The 25686-nt window shown below is 33.4% G+C and overlaps 1 protein-coding gene and 2 long non-coding RNA genes across 6 annotated transcripts in view; all 3 read right to left on the bottom strand.

Annotated features, from left to right (window-relative positions):
• LOC100650186 overlaps positions 1 to 25686 on the bottom strand; it is a 115342-nt gene that overhangs the window by 46457 nt on the left and 43199 nt on the right. The window contains exons 1-2 of one of the 3 annotated variants that reach the window (XM_048414175.1): positions 14761 to 15047; positions 14464 to 14621 (exon numbers count right to left, since the gene is read on the bottom strand). The exons of 1 other annotated variant lie outside the window; for it this stretch is intronic. The gene's annotated coding sequence lies outside the window, so the exon portion shown is untranslated. Of the gene's footprint in view, positions 1 to 14463; positions 14622 to 14760; positions 15048 to 25686 lie in introns of those variants that run through there. One more of the 3 variants, XM_048414174.1, reaches the window with a different exon arrangement.
• Positions 15611 to 18695, bottom strand: LOC125387001. Its single transcript, XR_007227605.1, has 3 exons — positions 18270 to 18695; positions 16010 to 16149; positions 15611 to 15893 (listed from the first exon to the last, which is right to left on the bottom strand). It is a non-coding gene; the product is annotated as an uncharacterized LOC125387001 (long non-coding RNA).
• Positions 18809 to 25686, bottom strand: part of LOC125387002 — a 25202-nt gene continuing 18324 nt past the window's right edge. The window contains exons 2-3 of one of the 2 annotated variants that reach the window (XR_007227606.1): positions 18951 to 19355; positions 18809 to 18868 (exon numbers count right to left, since the gene is read on the bottom strand). This is a non-coding gene — a long non-coding RNA (uncharacterized LOC125387002). The remainder of the gene's footprint in view (positions 18869 to 18950; positions 19356 to 25686) is intronic. The other variant, XR_007227607.1, reaches the window with a different exon arrangement.

Here is a 25686-nt window from a genome sequence, read left to right as displayed (position 1 = left end):
GACTTGGACGAATTCTACCGACATGTATGGAGGCGTCTCCTAGCGAGCGATTCGTCGTAAGGTTGTTGGGGGCAGACCAATCGGATTCAAAAACCCGAGTACGACGAATTGAAAAATTTCGAAAGCGGAACAAAACCAATTTTCATATCAATGACTGAATCTTTCTGACGATTGGAAAATTGGACGGTTTCCCGAGAATTTCGTGAAACCACGTGTATATATGTCCGCGAATCTTTTCGTCGAGTCTGAAGAATAAATGCACGAATAGAAAATTAGATAACAAACATTAGATCGAGGAAAGGCGTGGAAAACATTAAATATCTTTGCATAGACAATTTTTATCGGATTGTCGGGACGTTTTTATCGAAGTTTCAGTCCTTTTCTATTGCGATTATCTGTGTCGCGGAATGATTTACATAAAAATGAATTGAACAAAGGTGAATGGAGAATACGAAATTACCTTTTCCCCAACTTTCAAGCTTTCCCTGCAGTAATATAAAGATTCACGTTCCCTTCGTACATAAGATCGAATGTAAAACTTCTAAATAAGAAAGCCAAGCCATCTCTTTGAAATCAGAAATGGTCGATCACTTGAATCTGAATCTTAACAAATAAACATAGATGGTGGCTTCAAAGGTTATTCGATATAAAGAATCTTCGAGTTCGTCATCGAATCTACATGCAATCGCGAAAGGTTAATCGCTGTTCCACGGAGTCTTTCTCGCCCGAAACATTTTACCCGTATTTTATTATGCATCGCTTCTAATTTAACCGACTTATCGAAACAAACGAAATTTACCTATTGCGTAAACTCTCTCGAATAGGACGATGAAAAATAATTTCCAAGCCGCAGGTAGGTAACTCATTGTCGGCGCATTGAAATTCAAATTCTACGAGACACCCGTACACTGCACAGATCGTGGACAGATGGAACATTGGAGGAGACAGAAACGCGAAATTATCGGTAGCGGAGAAAGGAGAAACGAGGTTAAAATGGAAATATAGAAAAAATGTATGAAAGAGGAATGAGTCTAAATATCACATGGCAGAATTGAACTCTTCAGGTAGGTTTCTTCTTTCAATAGACCAGAGGTTACGTGCACTGCATTTAAATGAAAATTGAATTTCCTGCATACGTACTACAAAGTATAGAGTAATTTGCCCATGCGAGATAAAATTTAAAAAGGAAATTCACCTTCATTCGCTTTCTATTTAGTTCATTAGTTTCGGGAATAAATAATACAGACAGGTAATTCTATTTTACTTTTCGATCATTCTTTCGATCTTTACGTATTAAGCTCTTTATGTTGCTTGAATTTTCAATACTTGGGAAAATTATTCCCACAATCACGCAATCCAGAATTTCGATTAGTTTTTATTTATTTATTTGAGACGTTAAATATTTCCAACTCTAATTTACTGTCGTTCGAGAAGAAGGCGCGAAAAAGTCGGGTTTAAATCGAATAGACGAGAAGAAGAAGGAATTTTATAACGTTTAAAGCCACGTTTTATTTAATTCTATGGAATAGGTTCGCGGAATATTTTCAATTATTCGATAAACTTAGTTTCTCGTTCGAGCATAAACATGCACTTGCACGTTTCGTCCACGCATTTCCTACGATACCACGCTCAACGATTAACTAATTATATCATTGTAGAGCATATAGGCTTATTAATTAATATAATAAATTATTATATACTTCAGGTGAACGTACAAGCGCGCGTGTGTGTGATGACTTTATTCGAAAAAAAGAATTTGTTCTTGTCTTTGCGTTGTTCGTTCATTCATTATTCATCTGATTAGTAACATCTGGTTCTTAATACTCGGTCCTAATAGTAATAGCAGTAAGCTGGCTTAATTTTCCTCTAATTTTTAAAATAGTTTTAATATTCAACGCTGTTTAACATTTCATCCTTGGAACACTCTCAGTACGTATGTATAAATAGTGTGTACGTGTGTATTTTTTACCGTAGTTTAGGGTATCTTCCACCTCAATTTCCAAATAGTTTCCTTTAAATTCATTTTTATGAAACAATACTGACACGCAAGAAGGGTACATCAAACAGTCTTCGACTGTTACTTCCTCGTCGATTATTCCACATCACTTAGAAATATTATTTGAAATTTTTATATTTACATTGTGGATATACGAATATTTATATTTTTACGGTCACACTAAAGTGTTAAAACCCGGACAGATATTTGTTGTACTTCTTAAATATCCTAACGAAGATTATACTTTGAATGTCCTATATATCGTTGCATATTCTGTGAATTCTATGCATCCTTAAATTCTATTACTCGCTTCTTTTATCTTCCGAATCTTTAAACATTTCCCACACAAACGTACAAAACTCTATGATCCGCTTATATCTCGTATACGCGTCACAATCTGATTGTTTCGCACAGAACATGAAACCGGTATACCTGGTCGTTAAAACGTCACCAAATTAATAGTGAAACGAACGAATGATGATATTCGTCACATCGTTACTGCTACTTCAACCAACAACCAATCTCGTTCTTTCTGCTCGAGTAAAAAGTCTCGTTAAAAATACCAGTTTTCATTTTATATAAAAAGGAAAAAAATTCCGACCTTACGATATTAATTCTATGCTAATTGAACGTAGTTATCTTCGAAGAAATTGGCTTGCGCGCTTCTTATGCATAAATGCAGCATTTCCGCGTAAGCTGATTCGTTGTTTGCTAGGTCGCGATTTAGCGAGCCATCGAGAGTCAAAAAGCAATTTCGCTTCCTTTCTTTGATCCTTGTTCCAATTGGACCGAAACTACGCTCGTTACATCGACGGAAAAAGTACGAAAGATTTCGCAAATCGGAGGAGACGACGCTGGGAACAACGGAAAAGTTCCTCGAAACGTTTATCCGTGGTCGTATCTCGTGCGAGTAATTCCAATCGATGCCCGGGATAAGCGTGACCCGTATTCCATACCGCCGGGTGTTCATCGATGTCACTGAAATTTTCTCTCGCTTTCAACTTCTCTACGCTAGTTAATAAAGCGCGGCAATCGTTGCAGGGTATCTCTCCCACGCGTTTACGCCGAATCGCCTACAACATGAACCGATATCGCACCTTTTTTCGTTTACTATTGCGCAGCTTCAACTACGACCTTTCCGCGACACGTATTTCAATGCTAGCGGCTGCGACAAAAGCCGCATGAAGCACGGCGAATTAAAAGCGCGTCAGAGTAACGCGGAAAACATTGTTCGTAGTTTTCGTTAAAAAATGATTTGCAAAGGAATTTTACCGTTGCAAAAATGGTGTATGTAAATGGTGGAGATAGGAACAAATGGATAATAGATTTTTTCTTTTGTAGCGCGGGCGATAATATTTAACTTTATCAGGTAAATAGAATACCCGCTCGTTCGACGAATTTTGTTTTACGATCGAGCCCCTATGACTTCAAAAACCTGCACGAGGCTGCAACAATTTTCTTTGATTCCTTTCGTTTCGCTGCCTCCTATAAGTGAAAATAAAGCTTGCTTTAACTCGAATCATCTACACGTCCGGATACGTTATTTTAGCTCTGTAACTCGAGTTTAGAACACGATCTAACCCAGCCCAGACTTCTACATGGCCAAGTTTACCTGTGCGAGTACAACTTCCATATTGCCGCTACTCTAACAAGTTGCTCTCTGTAACTCTAACTTTTCCAGCTATACGTTACGAGCCGTCAGGAACCAATCTTTCTTTCTATTGTTGGCATTGTCTGGAATAATCATAAAGATATAGAGATACAGAGTACGAGAGTCGTACGTTACCGTGTAAATGGATGCGATATGAGAATGGGAAGAGAATGCCGTGTTAGACGGATAAAGGCGCCTTTTGTCCTTGTTCAACGCTAATCTTACCAAGCCCGGTGAAACGACATAGAAAATTTTATTTAAAATTGTGCATTTGCCCTTATTCATTTCGTTCGTCTAACTTTATGCACATTCTTATATTTTTCGATTTCTCAATTTTTGTCAATACGAGAATTTACATAAAGTTGAATGAACAAAAAAAGAAGAAGAAAAAATAACGACTAATGTACAATTTTAAATGAAACTTTAAACGAAACCTTCAAACTCGTCATTTGACTTTGTCAGATTTGGTAAGAGTTAGTGTTAATCAGGTACGATGGTTAATCTGTGTTACACACTTACGTATGTAGCTGCGATAACAAAACTTTCCAACGGTTTCGTCGATACAAGTATAACATCGAAGCGTAAGTGCCAATAGGCCTAACCAGTCATCGATATCCCTACAATCCCTCCACCGAATATTTGGAAAAAGACGTGACGAAAATGACGTTCGAAAACGAAAATTCGTTTCCTTTTGTCGTCTCTCAATATCCCCACTACGCACGCGGTTGGTAGGCGTCCTTGACCGTTGCCACGTGTAAACGGTCACGGACGAAAATGACGTTCGAAAAGGAAAATTCCTTTCTTTTTGTCGCCTCTCAATATCTCCACTGCGTACACGGTTGGTAGGCGTCCGCTACCATTGCCACGTGTAAATGGTCACGGACGAAAATGACGTTGGAAAAATTAAATTCCTTTCTTTTTGTCGTCTCTCAATATCCCCACTACGCACGCGGTTGGGGGGGCGTCCGTGACCGTTGTTACGTGACAACCCCCAACCGCGTGCGTAGTGGGGATATTGAGAGGCGAAAAAAGAAAGGAATTTTAGTTTTCAAACGTCAGGTAACAATGGTCGCGGACGCCTACCAACCGCGTGCGTAGTGGGGATATTGAGAGGCGACGAAAAGGAAAAAATTTTAGTTTTCGAACGTCATTTTCGTCCGTGACCGTTTACACGTGGCAATGGTAGCGGACGCCTAGCAACCGCGTGCGTAGTGGGGATATTAAAGGGCGACAAAAAGAAACGAATCGGATCAAGAAAACATTTGTTGAATCGAGAGTTGTACGTAAAGAGTCGAAAACGAGAATTGTTAATAAATATACTATTAAACACATCTACACATCCTGCACCAAATAACCTCACGTATTTACCGTACGAATGTGCGTGCGTTATTAGACGAACGCATTATATATATATTTCGCATTTTCAGTCTTCGTCGTCGTCGATCCTTATCGTTTGAAAAGTCGTACGGTTCCAGAGCATTTGGTCGCAGTCGCAGACCTTTCGATTAGCGAGCTCGTTAGCGACTGTCTTATGAAACTCTGGGCAAAGAATCACGAGAACTGCGTGCGGATGGCGAAGAATGAACCTACAGTTTTAGGTCTGAATTTAGATCCCGAACGATCGGAACCACACTGAGACAGACGTCTGTCTTCCTTTGTATATTTACGGAAATAACGCGAGACGAAAAATGTAAGACGCAAGTTGTATCCCAACTTCTTCGAAGGTCGACGTCAGACGCATATCGATGGAAGTTAAAGGTTTTTCGTCATTGCGCCAGTCATTTCCACCGTGTTTTTACCAACATCTGTCAAATTGGCGGGCAAAGGAAAACGCGTATCTTCTTTCCAAACGACCAATCTAATTTAAAATAATTCGGTGTTGGTTGCACGAAGCAAGGGATTTGTCTGGAATAAAATGTTTTAGCTATCGAAGATACAATGGCCAAAATGTTCTTAAAAAAGATTTAATTTATTTATACGATATGAAGCTGTTAGTTGTTGCGACCTTTCTGAGAAGCGTGTTAAAATGCGTCGCGAAAAGTAAGCGACGACGAGTATACTCGTGAAACGTGGAGTATGCGTGGCTGTTATAACACAGAATTAATATTCCGCGGATGCTCTGACAAGCACATAGCCTGAATTGCCACGTATTTTTCGAATGATTGAAAAGATCCTTTGGTTCTAATTTGCATTTCTACTCGAAATACGTTTATCGAATTATACAGGCACGATTTTTTGTTCCGCAAACTTTTCCCATATTTCACGCAACTTGAATATCCATTCTTCCAGAACCTCTCAGGCTTTCCGGCGGGAAACTTTTCAATATGATTTTTTACATCGTCCAAAGAGTTAAAAATCCGAACGAACTTTCCCAGCAGCGTTTAACACGTGTAATATTTTATTAAAAATCAACGAGCATATTTAAAAACATTTACAGTAACGTTTTTTCAGCGTGATATGCTTAAAAACATAAATGAAAACATACTTGAAATTTCCTCAATGGAAAAGTACTAAGCAAAGCTTTTATTTTATTAAATTCCTTAAAAATCGGAACGAACTTTCCGACCAACCGATATTATACCTAATACATCGATAACGATTTCGTATTATCCATCGTATCCATCGTATCCATTCGTATTACACATCGAAGATGTAAAGGAGATTGCAACGATTTGTCTGAAAGTTTGTGACCTTCACGGGTGAACGAAATCCGATATCTCCGAAAAAAAGAACGAATTAGAATGCGTGCAAATGACAAAGAGGAAAATTAATTGTTTATCCTTTCGCGTAGTCGATGTTCTACTATTCTGTCAATTTGACATATTTGAAACGAGAGACGCATTAAGTCGCAAAAATGACAGGGGTTGATCTTTTGCGTCGAATCAAACGAATTCGAAGGGGAAGCTTAAAATACCAACGTTTCCTGAAAAGATGAACGCAATTCAACCTTCGTACTCCTTCGAATTTCCGCTTGTCGAACCTCATTTGCTCGACGTTTTCGATAAGAAGAAACCTCTAGAACTCGGAAATTTTTGCTCATCCCTTGGGCTTCGAGCTAACAAGGTTCGACTTTAGCATTTTACGTTATAAACACTTTACATACATAGAGGAAAGTGGCCAAATATGGAACAGGTCTCCCTTTCTTTCTTAATCCGATCGATGATGAATGTCTGCCAAACGACTATAGGCTACTTCACTCAGTTAGTCGTTCATTTTCTGAACGTTTATTTTGCCAGAAACTATTTTCGCTAAATTTTAGATTTATTATTCTGATGGCAAAATGTGGATCATCGAGTAGTCAAACAATTTGATGCTCGGATCTCGATGATTGTGAACAACTACATTTCTGTTCTGTTAACCGATCTGAGTGTTCCATATTTTACCTTTTCTGCGATGTCGATTCGATATTAAGAATTTATTTATAACGTTAGAGGTATAAGGCTAACACTTAGATGGAGTGTAATTACAAGAATCTTTTACGTATCGCAACTGAAGGTAAAATAACAAAAAAAGAATAAAATAAAAGAATAATAAAAATAAGGTTTTGCGTGTGTGTATGTGTGTGTATGATTAAGCGAGAATACAAGGCAAGAGGGAGGATAATTATTGTAAATCGAGTTTATGGCCAGCAGTCTGAACATAAAGTATACTACGTTGCAAGCTACGTATACGAGTGAACGTAAAAACTGTATTACTACCGTTACGTTACAAGGCACACGCACGAGCGAAATGACAAAGTTAGGATAAAAAGATTAGAAAATAAAACCAAGCACGCTGTAATGGTATTTCGCGACGTATTTTATTCTGTAACGTTATATCTGGTATGGTTATACCTTTCGATAAAAATCACGTGACGTTGCACTTTGTACAGCAAATCAACCGTTTCTCATATTTCGAAATATACACATAGCGTTTTATGCGTAAGGAGAGATAAGAAGCACACGGGACACTTGTGTACGTACGTTGTAAAGGACTTTCAATTTTGCATATGTGTCATCACGCATGAAATAACCGGACCAAAACAGTGGATACGGCGATATGTGTTTGACACGGCCAACCAGCGTTTGATTTGCGTTGAAATCAAATTTTTCGGTTCAACTTCACCGAAACTTGGCGCTGAAATAACGCGCGATACACATAGCTTGCATTTCACTCTCAATATTATTTTGATCGATATCCGAGCCGAAAGTACTTGCCATTTCGATTTAATAACGCACTTATGTATTTATATCTCATTTATATGTGTCCTATGGTTTTAAAAATATTACGAGGCTGTACATGACGATAACAAGCGAAACGAGAAAGTAGAATATTGCTTGACTTTCGATGTTACATCGATGTTTTAGCTGTATATTCTACGATCGATGGAAATTCGTCAAGCACAATGAAATTTGAATTTTAATCAAACCTTCGAACTAAAAGTATTTTCCATTTCGATATCATAATACAAATTCTATGCCATATATTCGTCATGTCTTTTGAAATATTATTCTCCGATCACGATAACAATAATGACAATGACGTAGAATACATTTAACTTTGCATATTATATCCGTTATTATATATTCTAATATTATATATTCTGCAACCGATTAAAATTTCCAAAGTACAAATCGAATTTCAACTAAAGTTGATTAAAATCAACTGTTCGAACCGAAGGTATTTTCCATTTTGACTTAATAACGCAAATAATAACAAGAATACTTATTCATATTTTTTCTTCTGTCTAAATATTATTAAAATCATGCAAGCTGGTGTGCAACGATAATAAAAAAATCGAGATGACAGAAATGGCCCTTAAACGCATAACTGCGCAACTATACGTGCAATTCCAAGCATTTCAATAACAGTCCCCGGAGTAGGAAACACTTCAAGTATGCGCTATCCTTGAATGAAGGAGTTAGACAAACTGACCGTCTACTCATTGTGGAAGCGCTCGATAATTACTAGTTCCTGGGGATTTTCTTCCTTACCGGTGTCTTCAATGAAAAGTTAGTCGATGTATATTACTTTAAAGATTCAACCGGGATAATTAAGTTTCGAAAGTCCTTTAGACGCAGTCGTTTTACGGAAGCCGGAAAAAGAAGAGAAATTAAATTTCGTGCTACAACGTTCGTATAAATATCAGATTTTAGATGCAAAGTTTCCAATATATTTTTCGATCTTTTTTTTTCTCCATTCGATATGATGATTACGGTGACTCGAAGTTGTTCCCATTCGTTAGAAGATGCGTATGTACTAACAATTAAATAATTTCCTTATAAAAGGAAAGAAACTTTTGGGACAAAGTAATATGTTCCTTCTTACGATAAAATACCCACTGTACGTAATATTTGCGCGCAACGACGGTAACAATAATATTAATTTCTTGATCCTTTTTTGTTTTTATTTGTACGAGGTTTACGATAGTTTCATTAATATAATTGCGCGTAATTAACGACATTAAAATGCGATCGATCGATACTCATTGAAGACTGGGTTGTTTAGATTGGAAGTTTCCATAACATTCATCCCTAATCATCTATGCAGATTCGAGATATGTACCGTTATACCGTGTTGCGTGAACAACGAAATAAGCGTAACCCGTATCATCGGTTGACACAGCCAACATAGTTAAGGTAAACCAATTAAGGCAACGAGTTAGTAAAACGATTACCCTTCACGTTTTCTCCACGTTATAATCGTGTACGATCCGCCTACCATGAGAAAGGTTATTTGGCAATAGACAAAAAATAGTAAAAAGTCATGTAACAACTATAGCAAGAATCCGATATTAACCGGTTAACCGAGTCATTTTTTAAACTAGTTTTTTAAACGTAATTTATTTTTAACGGAAATTAAACGTCGCGTAGATAAAAGAACAGCAATTAGTAATTTGTATACTGTTCGTGGATTTCTAGCCATGGAACGTTAAAAACATAGACAGTTAAAATACTATAATAATACGAATCCGACAGACAAGCAACGATCATTTATTGAAAATTGGTAATGAAAAACGAACGGAATTTGCAAGAAAACAACGTTATAAGTTGTTATTTTTAATATTAAACGCTTGCCTATTATTGGGTTGGCAACTTAGCGATTGTGGATTTTGTCATTAGGTGGTATTGACAAAATTCGCAATCACATAGATGCCAACCCAATATTTATCGTATGCAAGAAGAACCTTACGATATCTCGAGCGATTTTAATCGAGGTATAGTTGCAAACAACTTTTTTCATTAACTGCTGCAACTGCTATCTTAAAGTATATAAGCACGAGCGGAATATTTGGAAAAGAAGCGAAGAAAGAAACGTTTTGCGTTTGTAACAAAATTGAAGGACGAACATCTTTTAGACAAACTGTCAAGGCGGATATTCATAAATAAAATTGTTCGTTGTATGACTACGGATACGGTGAAGAAAGCTTTCTCGCTTTAGTTAGAGTTTAGACATTCCCACGTCGGATAAATAGATTCGCAAAGCGGAAATAATAGTCTTGCGAGTTCTTCTCGCGAAAAGTACGACGTTGGCTGATAACGAATTAATAAAACTTTACGAGATCTTGTACGTCGTGTAATTGGGAACTTTGTTCGGGTACGAATGAAACTTGTACAGGAGCGACGGGAAGCATAATATCGCCGACAGCCTCAAAATATTTATAACAGCCACAATGTGATCAAATCGCGAGTTTAAACGAATGATCCGTTAATAAATATCAGACGAAGCAGGGAATTGTTTTGACGGAAAAGTAATAAAAATTGGTTCAAGTTCGTGGAATTTTCCTTCCGATGCCAAAATACCTGATGGAAATATCTACGTTAAATTTTTTAGATTCGAAGCTTAGCGAAAGAAATAATTTGATTCTAACGACAAGTTCTTCGTGTATCATAATCTTTCATAAGCAGATTAAAACGAGTATTATTTAACAAATTGTATATTCGATGATATACATTTGATTTGTATAAATCGGTTTCGTTCGACAACTTAAATTCGAATATACAGGATTCTTTATTTTCGAGAAGATCGCGTTTGAAAATTTACCAAGCGTACTAGAACATGGCTAATTCTGGACTGGCTAATTCTACGTGTGAAAATAAACTGAGAATGTGGAACAAAATTTATTCGCAAGACGCTTTGTTTTCAAGAAAAATATATTTTTTTAATTTATCACGTAATGAGCCAAGTTCAAGTATACTTGGTAGGCAAATTTTCAATCTTGGAATCTCTTGAATACGAAGCGTCCTACGAACAAATTTTCCTCTATATTTCCCTGCCATTTTCTCTTTTCTCTTTATAATAAATATATTTCGATAAATTTATAATTACCGTTTCTTACTTTTACAGCGTGTCATACGAACGATGAACGCACGTTCATTCGCATGTGAATTAAGACTGTTACTTGGAAAAATCATCGAACTCAAGAACCACACTCTTCCTCGCGTTCAAACTTATCCGCCTGTGCAGTTCGTAAATTCACTTCTTAGGTTTCTAATGAATTTTCAAAATAAACCTTCAACCTATCTATGTATGTATCTATACGATTAAACAAACCGTGGATTTTTATGCATTTCTAAATAATTTGTAGATATTATTCTAAATATCCATGGAACTATCGATTAAAGAATTATTATTCACGAGAATATAAGAAACAAAGATTATTAAAGTTATTTTATCTGGTGTTAAATGTGTGTAATTCGCGACTCAATAACTTTATTTAATTATTTTGCTAAATTGATTCCTCGTCTCCTATATTTGCAGAAAGATATTTCTGTTGCGTCAAATACGTTTCCATTTTATATTATCTTCCACAGAGGTACTACATACGTATTATCTTTCTGTCTATCTTAACTTTAATTTTATTAACTCGTCGCTTGTTGACTTTGTCAAATGTCCTTTGTTTACTTTGAAGTTGCAAAGCACGGAAAGCTTCCTAGGTACGTGTCCCACTCAGTCTAATAAAAAACGTTCAGGTGCACGAAAAAGAAAAACGCAAAGTTCAAACGCACGCTAATAGATGGCTATATTTAAAAAATTACTCATATTAAATATATTAAGGGCTAAGTGACTTCAATTTTATTAGCTCGTTTCCTGCTGTCTTTAATGTTGCGAAACAGGAAAAACCTTCCTATCGCTCTCATCTAATAATGAGCATTTGGGTGCACGAAAAAGAAGAAGATTCAAGCCAGGATCAACGGAAAGTTCTACTTAAAAAATCAAATATGAAGAATCGAAAAACTTTTATTCATCTCCGATAATATCGACCCCGAGATGTATCTTGTTAAGATTATCCTCCTTCGAAGATTAAACGCTTCATGGCTATATAAAATGGTAACGAGTAGCGCCCTCTCCTAAAGTATTTAAAAAACAGGAGTAGGTCAGTGTGAAATTAAATGGCTGGAATTTTCAGCGATTTCCATAGATAGTGTCTTTGAAATACCTAAATTCTCGCTGTTTCACGTTTAAGCGAAATAGCGCTCAGCTTTCCAGCAAAAAGCAAATAGCTATATTCTGTAGTATTTGAAGCATCAACTGGCGAACAAATCCGAGAGGAAAAGTTTCGTGAAATTTACATCTTGAATTTCGTTATTTCATTTAACGCAGAGGGATTGGCGTCCGCTACGATCGATACGTTGGCAGATTTGCCTGCGGTTTCTAGCGATTGTCGCGACGATTCTAATTGAGTTTTGCGAAAGAAATGAAATTAAACGTTGGCCGTTAATCGATGGCTGGAAAATAAAATGGATTGCCATGATTCGTCGTATCCCCCGCCTTTTGTTTCTTTCTCATCTTTCGCATTTCACGGTCTTCACCAATTACTATATAGAGCCGTACTTTTCTGCTGGCAACTTCAGTTTACGAGATTAAACATTAGCTGGTCCCGTTTCGTTTGATAAAACTGACATCTCATATACGACCTGAGGCATTCTACGAGCTCGGCGCAGGTTTAATAAAAATGTTCGGTAAATATGGACACAGATAGCGAATGTTACTTGTATAAACATTCACTCTGATCGAGAACTAAAAAATCTGGAATTTTCTGCTCTTGTGCTGAATTACAGTGGTTCGCGAAAATATTTGAATATCCCTGCAAACTCCTTGTGGACATATTATTAAGAATATCTTGATATCCTATCGATACTGTGACAAGATTAACGTATTATTACAATTTCAAACGAGTATGACAATGTATGTAAGAGTCGCAGGACATTTACTGCGATTAATTGTATGTTTGAGACTACTACTAATGTTGTATACTAATTTTTCGTTAAGCATATGTTTGCAATAAATGCCTTGCAACCTCTATATATATATCGAATTGGTTTCAAATTTTCCATAATGTATTAATGTATTAATAACAAGAGTTCTGTAGAAAACGTTCGAATAATGTATTCAATTACACGTAATTGATATTGCGTATTTAATATAATCGGAGAAATAGTCTCATTCATTTCATAGTCAATTCATTTTAAGAATTAGCGAGAATACGAGTACGTAATAGGAACTTTAATAATCCCAGAATCCCATAGGCAAGTAAAAAGAAATAATTTAATTGAATTTGCTTTAGTTCAACTTTATTTCTATTTCTTATTTAACGCAATTCTATTTTATTTAATTTTAATTTCCATTTTTCTTTCATTTTATTAATAATTTAATATAATCCTAACTCAATAACATAAATCATATAAAAAAGGATATATAAATAAATCGGTACAATACGATGCAAGCTAAATTTATGTACCAAAACTTTGACCACACCTTATAGATACGATAACTAATTGGAAATTAAGTAAAAACTACTTGTAATAACCCGCATTGCTTGTCGGGTTGGAGAAGATATTCAATCAACAAATAATTTCGCTACGTTCGAAATCTTCTCGCTCCTTAATCCATTTTCTTTCTCATTACAGTAAACAGCATTAATTCCGTTCTCGATTAATTAATTTTATCAGTAGTATACTTATAGCATTCTATAAAACATTAAATAAGTGACATTTAAGTTAAAAAATTATTTGCATATTATTATTTATACACTTTTGTTTGCATATATCATTATAAAAATTAATGGGATAAACTAATAGGATAACATATTTCTTAAACAAATGGAAAAATGAAAAGTCGATGGATTTTCATTTAACAAGCGTGTATCATTTGTAGCATTATGACAACTTAGCGATCCATTTGCTCAGCAAGTACTATCTTCAATAACTAAATCGTTTTAAATTAGTTAAACCTTCAGTGTCCTATTTTCCTATTCACTAAACGACATTTTTAATACGAATCAATTCGTTTCGCTAAAGACACTAAAAATTGATTATTAAAATAGAACTATACATTTTATATATTTTACACTAGTTCTCGTTGTCATATGATTACAATAACCTTAATGAATAAACGATCCTAAACAGTAACAGCATAAACGAGCTTATCTCAAGTATATCAATATTATACCAATATGTAGAAGTTTATATTTCCAAAATACCTGTATTTAAAAGTAATATAATAGCAAACAAGGCAGTAATTAAAGTAAACGATCGTATTGCTCAACAGTCTTAACAAATAAAGCAACGATGCTAAAAGTAACAAAAATTGCTCCATAGCATATGTCCTCACAATTAAATTACGAATTAAAAAGGAGAATAGGAGTAAAATTAACAAATCGAATGTAAGCAAATGAAAGAATCATTCTGTATTATGTTTCCCTCGCTAGTGGCGGGATATTCAAACTTTTAATAATGATAGCGTCTCTTCAATCAAGAAATCACACATCCAAAAACTTTTACCTCGTAATAACGGTATTATTATACCATCGAATAAGTAAAAAATTAACACTCACCAAGAAAACGGTATAAGCAACGAAGATTTACAGCTTGGCCTTCGCGAGACAATAGGGGTGGTTGGCGCCAGACAAGTGGTCCAGAAGAGTATGCCCTACTGCACAATCATAGGCATAGATCGTGCACCCGAATTGTCCCGTCTGTCGATGGATATTACCTGCAACGACCTCCGTGATACATTTCTTGCGCTACGCGAATAGGTGCACCTGTTTGCGTGCCACTTAATATCGCGTACGCACGAAACAGCTCGAGAATTATCCACGAATTCTACGAATTCACAGTTACTAATCGCTTACCAAACGTCGATTATGTCGTTAGCGCTTGAAAAGACATTCGAATGTAATTGTTGCAAAAGATAAAGGAGCTTTGTAAAATAGACGATCCAATTCCTATCGCGTTCACAGTCGAAGCGGTACTGTGAGGCTCGTTGCGACCCGGCGTCCCTTTATACGATCGACCCCCGAGCTCAATAGCCAATCAGCGTTACGCATTCTCCAACGTTCAAAATCCTTCCGTTGGATCCACGGACGGCCGATGTCAGTTATGTGAGGGGGTGGAAAGCACTTTTGGCGGTATCACGTGTTGCTTCGCTATAAACATGGACGATCTGGATTTGATTCAATTATCCAAAGCGAGAGAAACGGTGTTTGAGTGGTGGCGCGAAAATTACCGATTTCGTTGCGCATATTGACAAAGTTATGGCGAGGGATCTGTATGGTATGTACTATATAGCTTTTCTCGCGGGCTATGTTTCTTTATATTGTATATCGAAGTACGCACCTAACGTTTCAAGAGAAGCTTTGCATGCCTTGTATAACTTGAACTGTAGTTTAGATTTACAACTTTACTTTAGTCTTTATGTTTTCTTACTTTTCAAGAGGTAATCTGCGATACTTGTAAATAGATACTACATATATATGTACGTTAACTTGTAATGTGTAATATTCCTGTTTGGTTAGGTCTATATTTTCTAATGTGACAAATATGTGTATGGTGGCCATCTTGTACAAGTAAACTGATATTATTAGCGTAATTTTACAAATTACAAGTCATAAATTATTCCTTTTTCCAAACAAGGAAATATATGAGAAAAAATAGAACAGATTCTTACGATTATTTTTGTGAAGTTTTGTAATATACGAATTAGCATTTTTTTTTTTTTTTTTTTTTTGCATTTGAAAAAATCATGTATTCAAGTATTCATGAGTAAGGGGAGACAGAAAAGAAATGCAAAGATGGAAAGTTTCGAATATGTAAAACGTAGTGAAATCCGTAAATGATTTCATAACTGCTCTTGAACATTTCTTACAAACAAACGAGTCATCTCATACTTTTCTACAGGAGAAGTACATATTCATCAGAAAAAATTCCATTGATGTTGTCTATGAATGCTTATGCATCCAGCGAAGTCTGTGATTATTTTCTTTATCTGGAAACATACGTTATAGTTTTGAAGTTATAGTTTTACATTATTTGTTCACAATCGTTATAAAAAGACCGGAAATGTATTCAGGTCACGCACATGCTTTACTGCTTTATACGTACCATCGATGTTAAAAAACAACTCGTACCGAAAGGATTAATATAATTTTTATTTAAATTTTTTATTTCGTATTCATAGAGGAAAACTGTGTTGTGTTGTTTGTCCGCAAATATGTAAAACGATTCCATTATATTATAAAGTTCTGAAAATCGATAGTTTTCGTTATACATTTCGTTAGTTAAAATAGTTAAATGACTTTCCAGAAACAAATCATGCTTCATGGACATTTTGAGCTTAGTTAGCGTAAAAGTTAAACCTTGTTCTGTAATTAGTTAAGTTACATGAAATTAAATGGATTTCAAGTAGCTGGTATGTAAATGATACTTAAACTAACATGTAATGCTTAAATCGTAAAATAAATATACATATAAAATCAGTTAAATTTAGGGAATCAATATCGATAAACGCGAAACTATAAATAACATCTTTAAGTCAAAGATTATTTGAAAGAATTTCAATTTCACTTCAAACTTGAAAGGATATTTCAGATCAAGTAAATAACAAATTTATACCGGTATAGTGATCTCATATTTCTTGAATTCAAACAATTTGTGTAATCGGTACGAGAATGTATGCAATATGGGATATTAAAGAGAATCGCATTAGGCGTTATTGCACCATGTACGTCATAAATCGTCGATGAAAGCTCTGAAGCGGGCAAAAAAGTTTATAGCTTCGATAAATAAACTGTTCTTTGTAAATGATAGGTTAAAAAGTAGGTAATCAGCATTAATATCAATAGGATATTCCATCGAATAATTTTAAGGATCTTTGTTATCCTTTAGATATCCTTTAGATAAAAGATAATTGTTAGTTTTATAACGAAGAATCCACAAGTGTTTCTACAGTAACAAAGTAATTAACGTTTCCTTAAGGGACTAATTCTTGTTACAGATTTCTTTCACCTTCATCTTTGAAACTATTCATAAATTATATTTATATCTTTCAAAAAATCACATCCTAATCCTTAATAATGCTCACAGTTTTGTAGTATTTAATATCTTTTGATTTATTCGAGATTTCTTTAAATCTAATACAGAATTCAAAATGTTTCACGTATTTATTATAGTCTATAGATTATGCTTACAGACTTGGTTCATGTATGTACGTATGTGTATTATACATTATTGTATTTAAGAATTTATATGATCGTCCCATGAAATACCTCTAGTCTGTAGGAAACAGTCTGTTGCTACTATGGTTTAGATGAAAGAATATTATGACATGTCGTTTAACTGTATGATACCATCTATTAATGTACCAACGATGACTTTAATGACGGTCTAATAGATATTGCGCTACAACTTTGATCGACATGACTTATTTCTATGATGCACTTCGACAAGCTGATTTCAGCCAAATCAAGTCAAACGAAGTTTCTTATGTTTAATATTCATATAAACTTACTATGCATGTACGTAGTTTGTTTCAATAGCATCTACGTAGTTTAAGAAACTAGTTGATGACGTTGTTTCAATAACACAATCATAGTGGTTTTTAGAATAATCATGATTCGAACGCAGACTATTAGAGGATGATATGTTTCAAGAACAAAAATTATAGTTTTCCCTTCTAAAACATGAGATCGAGATTGAAATAATTTTGAAAGAAGAGCGAAATAATTTTAATTCTTTAACCATTTAATTCTACCTTAATAACAAAATACAAAAACGTGTTAAGTATACATTATTACTAATTTAATTATTTATATCACTAATAAACAATATTCTTAATTCGCAATTCTTATATCATTTAACTATACTATTAATGAAATGATTTTATATAACTTGCAATTCAATGGAATAAAAACATGAATGAAATATTTAAACATACCTACGTACATAGATTTCCAATAATTTTACGTAACTTTATGAATTAACACGTTACAATATATTTTGCATATATATACGGTATATATCTGTTACATTTATCAAAAATGATTCTTGTTCAATTACATTCGCCACTTATATCGCGGAAGCGTAAAATTATTTCAAACAATATGAAAATAATTTATCGTGAAAAATATTTTACGTATTGTTTCTCGTTTTTATCGTAAATTAAGCACGTTCCCATTTCTTGCCATAAGAAATAATGGATAATCGATAACAACAGCGTAACAAAAGTAAAAATTATTGTTCATTCATGTTTTGAACGTAATTTTATCAGCTGTACTTTTTCAGCTACTTTGATTTTACTTAATTTCAAAGAACATATTTAAATAATAGCTGGCTTAACGTATGAAATATAACGTCGAAACATTACCGCGACTGTCTTGAACAGATTTCCGCCTGTAGATGACTTTAAACGTTTCCGTATCTCGTAATTTGCGAGAAACGAATCTCATACATTTCTACGAGACCTTGCTCTGTCCATCTTGCAGTTCCTTCCTTGATTGACTTTCAAATTTCCCCCTGGATTCTAGGCTGTTTCTGTCATATAGAGTGAAGAGTTCGCTGGCCCTCGAAGCAAAGAGACAAGCACATAGAAAGTCTGCCTTTGGGGTTGGAAGTAAGCATAATTTACGATACGATGATCTAATCTCTTCATCACGCTTGGAATATACATGGTTGCCTGTAAAAGGACGCAGTTTTATATTCAGCAAGTTGCAAAGAAAAGATCTATGTCATTTTGTGATCTTATAGTACTCACTCGAGAGAAAAGGAAATTTTAATCAACGTTATATAATATTTGAAATCCAATTGCTGGGTCAAGAAGAAGAGAAAAATATCCTTCGCCATTGATAAGAAATATTTCATTTGACTTTTTGTTTTAATATACTGCGGGCACGAGAAAATATTTGCGCGTGTCCATATTTTCCAATGAACCGTTTTCCTATCAGCTTTTATATTTCAAATCAAATCCTTATAATCGTATGAAAGTACCATTAAATAATACCAAGTTTAATACATGTATCATGTATTTATATTCATATTATTTAAACACCTTTCGTAGTCACTGTATAACTGCCATCTGTGGATAATACATAATTCTCTATTTATTCCTTCTGTAGCCGATATTGCACGACATGCATTATTTATTGATTTGTACGTGTGTCCACAATAGGTAGATTTCTCTCTATGTGTATTCATAAAAAAAAATTCGTTGAATTCAAATCAGATGATGGAGGAGATTATTTTATTGGACACGTTTATTCTATCTATTCTATCGAGGGTTCGATTTAAACGTTCGATTTAAATGTTAAATAAAAAGTACGGTATATCAAATAAATAGGATTAATTTTTGGATCTACGCTTATCAGATATTTTGTACTTCTCTCATTAAACATGTACTACAAATTTACGAAGTTTTAGATTACTTCCTTGTAACATTCTCTATCTCTCTCTCTCTCTCTCTCTCTCTCTCTCTCTCTATATATATATATATATATATATATATATATATATATATATATATATATATATATAAATATTATATATAAATATACAAATATGTACATATATGTAAGATCGTAATCCGGGGATAATTCAGGGATCTATTCTGTAGTCTGAAAATCGAGTTTTTATTATGGAGTAAATAATAAAATACAAAAATAAACAACAATTAATATGCGTCTATAACAATAAATAACAATAATTATATAAACGGGAAATAAGAAGTCTTTAGTACAATGTTTACTTGAAAATCGAGAATCGATTTTCAACGTCCTGAGCTACCGATCTTTCTTCTTCAGTCTTTAAAGTTTTAAATAACTATTCTGTAACCTTGTCTGTCTCTAATGTAACTCTCTGTCCGTCCGTTCGCGAAAAATTTGCTTCTTAAAATGGTCGTCCATAAAACAAAAGAAGGTCTGTCCGTGAAACACAGCCTGTCGTGCTACCCGTAAAACAAAAAGAATCCCTATCCTACATGAAATCTAGGGAGCTTGCATATATATATATATGTATCCTTTTAAAATTCTAAAAAATTATACAGATTCATAAAAATATAGTTAAAGACTTTGTAATATAGCGGTTTTTAAATACATATATATAGTTTTTAAATAAATGTTAAATTTCTTCCGACTATTCGTATCACATTACGATTATGCTCTTTTAGTTCTATAGCTTACGAAGTTAGTTTAGAAGTCGAGGCTTACCTCACAGGCTTACACAAAAGTATTGGTTGAAGTTTTCCTATCAAAAAAAAAAGTAAAAAAAAGGAAAAAGTTGTAATCGCTTTAATCCGCAGGTTGTAGTTAACACGTTTGTGTTTCGATTTAAAAGTTAATTCAATTAATCCATAATATCGAAATGTTGCTAACTGTTATTTTATATTTATTTTATATTATTTGATATTCAATCGTTTGATGAATACCATAGATATCTGATATTTAATCATTTAGATGAATTTCATAGATATGTAATATTTAATCGTTAGATGCGTTCCATCAAAGTTTAATATTCATCTGCCCACGTTCTCTAAGGGAAGATTTCATATAAAATAATTTTCATAACGTTTTAAGACATTTATAAAATGATTACGTAACACGTTATGTTAATTTGGAAATTTAAATAAATTAGAGAATTATCAACACCATTCGTTGTTATAACGATGCTTAATAACTCGGAATACAAACAGCTTTCAAGTAATCGGATAAAATTTATTATGCTGCTAAAGTAAAAGTATGATTTATACAAGGTAAAATCTCCTTTGTAAGTAATGTGATGCTCGTAATGTCAGGTACACGAAGTATACGCGCATATTATATCACGTAATTTCAGCTTTATTCCATCTCTTAATCGCTTGGTTTGAAGAAGCCGTAAGTAACAAGCGAAGCCATGGCGTAAAATAGTTTTATTAAACTTGTAAACAGATATAAGAAATATAGTCGTAGTATCCAACTGCAAGTTCAAATGCGAAAAATAACGTTCGGGAAAATTTGTGACATGGTGAGAAATTTTATACTCATATCCTAAATTGATAACATATATATTATTTGTAGAAAATTATATTTATTTGTATATATGTAAACATAATATCTATTAATGAAAAAGTTAATTAAGAAATATTCTATTATTATTACTATTCGTATCTATTATTTTTCATTTAACAAAAAACTAGTGTACACCAACTCATGTTCATTCTACTGATCTTATTTTTACGGTTCGAAATATATATCGAATTTCGATTTTCCATCGTGTTTCGCTTATGATTCATAAATATTAATTAGCATGCGATTAATTGGTGTTATAATTCAGAATGTCCGATATTCATTTACACTTATATTACTTTCACGTTATAGTTAAATATTTAACGTTGGTTAAATATTTTATTATTTGAAAGACTTGTGTCTATACTTCATATGCGACAAAAATTGAGAATTATTCACGTTTTTTAATTTAACGATCCTACTTTTATTTCAATTAAATCTCGATTCTTAAACTTTTATTTATTCGCGTCGAAATTAAATCCTAAGCTTCAATCCTACGCTTCCCTATGTAAAGACCTTTTAATCCTTATTTTTCGAATAGTTTGCGAGAATTGATCTTCGCGCAAGAATTAACGCCACTCAAGTACTAATTGATTCCATCTCCAGAGCGCTTAAGTGACATTCGATTGTCGCTTGAGTAGTTCTTATCCTCGCTGTAAAATACAACAGAATTCCGATTCCTCGATCATTAATTACATTATGAGACTACTTTCTCACGCTTTTCCATTCCACGCCGTGATTCCGCTCGCCTAACTACTCTTTCGTTATAGCGCCGATCACACTTTCAACAAGGTCACAATTAATCTCGATAATGAAATTTCTATCACTATCGCAATAAAAAAGATTATTCTACGTTAAGCTATATCTTCTTTTTTTAATTGACAGAATGCATCAATACGTTGATCGCCACGTGAATTTTATAGATTTTGGCCAATAGATCGAATAGAAACACAGACTGTGATTCTACGTGAAAAATAAGAAAGATAGGAAAAACACCTGGTATGATTTATCACAATTAATTTTTTTTCATCCGAGGATCGAAATTGAGGATTTAACCGGTGTACTGAAATTTTTACAAATTTTATTCCACATTTTCCACTCGGTTTTTCACGTAGAATCAGTAATTGCTCGCTTCTGCCGCAATATTTTTCAGCCCATTTACATTATTAAAAGAAACGTTTTACTTTTCCAAGGTATTGTATTACATTCGCGCACTCTTCTCCGACAACGTTACCTAATTCCTTCATATCGTCGGAAATTCCTTGGTCCGTGAGATTTAGCCTATTTTAGCGATCCTGGAAAATTCAATGAATAACAGTCGATTCGATCGATACGAGGAATTTTAAAGTTCGTTCCTCGGTATTCGTGTAATTTCATTATTCGCGTTTCATTCGTTGGAAACTTGCGTTAATTTGTTCGCCAACTGGAAATTGCACAAGTCCGTCGATTTTTATTTCCACGAACTGTTAGAATAGGATAAAATTTTGTTGCCATAAATTGTATTTAACGCGGAGTTATCAACCACGAGCTATTGTATAAAGCTTATTACTTATTGTATAGAACTTTTACTATATCGTAGATCAATAACGTACTAAGATTATGAAAATTTATGATTTATTTATGACTTATTTATGACTTATTATTTATTATTATAATATTAAGACTTATGTACGCGACTCGAATATTTATGTATTCTCCTTCAATATCCTTAATCCCTTCGATATGACGTATAAAATTTACAAATTGCCATTTTAACACAATTCAAATATAGTTCACGTGGACTACACGCGAACGATGTGGTTTCGAATTTATTAACTAAGCGTTATACGTTCCTCAATGTGGACATTACTTATGTACATGGAATGTACGATTATAGTTAGAAACGTGGCTGAAAATACAGATTTGTTAATGGTATAAGTTACAGTTGCACAATGATGAGTCATAGCAGAAGAGATTACCATAACTTCGAATATAACTTTTATCGTTACAATTCTATGTTAACGTTGTATTTGCATCTGACAGTTTGTTGAATTGCGTGATATCACGAAGATGGCGAACTAAGTTTAACTTGGTTTAAGAATATAAGTTTAACGATAAGTGAAATCTACCAGTTTCTTCTCTTTTTTCTTCTTTTTTTCTTTTTATTTTGCTTATTTCCTTATTTCGTGAGTTTCGTATAATTCTTATCTATCCAGGAATAATTTAAATGTAGAAAACAATTCAACGAAATGAGAAATATACGTTTGTTTCATATGCGATTAAAAAATTGCATCCGACGAATTTAATATATCAATTAATAAGTATTATATTTGTTTGGAATGTTATTTCTGCAAAATTGTTTAGAATTGTTCTTTGGATATTTAATAATACGTATCTTGTAAATTAACGAAGATACTCGCGATTTGTTGTTTTTTTTTTTTTTTTTTATTTATTTATTAATGTAACTTTTACATACTGCTGTGTCCGCTAAAATAAATTCAGATATTATGGAGGTTTCAAATACGTAACGACAAGAAGATATTGTGCCTGGAAAATAGTAGTAAATGTTGAATATGTCGATGTTAAAACGTCTTTAATATATTCGGTATAAATATATCGAATTTAATTTATTTTCAAATTACATTATTATTTAATGCTCGCGATTAACAACCATTTCCAATTACATATTTAATGATGCATCTATTATCAGAACTTATTAAAACATCGCATCTCATCGAAGATCACGTTATTCTGTGATTGTTTCGTACTCGCTACGTTTTATGTACGTATACGTAATGAGAATTAAAATTTATCGAAGGAGGAGCTGCGGTCTGCGAATAATTTTTTAACAAAAGCGAAAAAAAGAATCGTGTTAAATCTAACTAAGTATCTCTGTCTGTTGTTAGAAATATTACGTTAAAATTATGTACGAGACGAATAAATCGTAGAGAAATAGGGAATCGAAGAGGCAATTATGGCATAGAAATTAACAGGAAAAAATAATCTTATCTGTTAATTTTTATAGGATAGTTTGCTTTTTAATTTTTATCTATAGGCATAAGAGTAACCATTAGAAATACTTATAGAAATTTAATGGAATTTTCTGTTAAAATTACATCTACCTTGATTGAAGGAAATTTTAATTAATTTCATTCTTAAAACTCAACGAATCAAAGTAAATGCTTAACATTCGTCATACATTAATTGAATTCGCTAAAATTGATGTACCAAATACATTTCACCATGATGAAAATGTTTTAACGTTTGCATCGATATAATAGCGTTTGTACTGGTGTATTTATCGATGATATGTTTACTTGAAATACGTGAAAACAAAGTATAGCTACAACAGGCTGTTTAAAAACAGAATATAAATTATTGAACGTACTTTCGTACTGTGGCGATAAATCGTGGGGATTGTTAATGAATTATTATGCACTCGGTAATGAAATACGCTTGCAAAATACAACATCTTTTTGCATGGAAGCTTTGATATTAATATTAAATATGCAAACAGGATATACAGCGTGATGAAGGCTATTCATTTAGTTTGCTTATTACTTTATAGAATGTTATAAACGTTAACTTCATATAGTTTAAGAAAATTATCACGGAATACACGTCACGTTGCACATGGAACATTTGCGGTGACATTTCAAAGGCTGATTAACAGAATGTTATTATTGTGCCGTAGAGAAATACGATTAGTGCGGGGAATTTACTCGAAACTATAGTAGAAAAATGGTAATACGGCGTTTATTTAATTAGAATTTCATTTTACGTTTTAATCATTCTTAAGCAACCTTCCTCTTCTATATTTGTAAAAGAGGAAACGAACACCTCGCTTTTTTTCTTCTGGTAACTTCAATCTTGTAATTTTGCCAATAACTTAACGTTATAATAACTAAGATTAATATATTGTATAATAAAAATCCGTAATTCTTTCGAAGATTGACGTTATGTAAGGGTAAAGCTGTAAGTAAACGTTGGTTTATAGATATGAACGTTAACGGTATAGCAAACGTTTATTAAAGTAATAACGCAAATAATAAATGAAACATTTCCTTAAAAATGAAAGCATGTTGTTCGAATGCAGTTGATTGTTACGTTTGACAGCGTATAAAATTTTTCTGAGAGTCGTGTTAAATAATGAACGTAAAAAATATTACTTTTTGCATGATTTATCATTAAACATGTTTGTTTAATAGAGCGAGTAAAACAGTCCCGGAAGGATTTGAGTTCTCATCGACCCTTTTTTCCCAGAAATTACGCTCTTGGTGCAACAATTTCAACAATTTTCAGCAGTTGCCAAAATTATTTTAATACAACTTTCAGCTAAAAAATTGTAAGAAATTGTTAGAATTTAATATTAGGAAAAAACGTAATATCGATGTTAAAAGAATTTATAAAGCGACACAGAAAGGACTTATTAATTTCTCGAAAGCAATTGAAAAGAAAAGCATGTTTCTCTTTTTGGGAAGCTTTTAAAGTCAGGCGTTCCATATTAAGTGCAATTAACTTGCAAATATTTATATTTGCGCAGTTCCTTCATTTTGAAATATTCGAAAAATTTTCTGCATATTTCGTGTTCGTTCCATCTTCCGAAATGAAAATAAAAATTTTTATTCAATGTCTGAATATATTTCATTATATTCTATCTTTCTCATGATTGAAAGTTTCTTCTTCTTTTTAATAATTATATCGTAGCAAATACACAAAGATATTCAATTTTGTACGATAAAACAATTTTTACTGTAACATCGTCATTTC

This window comes from Bombus terrestris, unplaced genomic scaffold (genome assembly GCF_910591885.1).
Source record: "Bombus terrestris unplaced genomic scaffold, iyBomTerr1.2, whole genome shotgun sequence".
NCBI classification, from domain to species: Eukaryota; Metazoa; Arthropoda; class Insecta; order Hymenoptera; family Apidae; genus Bombus; species Bombus terrestris.
The sequence above is the reverse complement of the archived record's forward strand: the minus strand, read 5'-3'. Positions and strand labels throughout refer to the sequence as shown.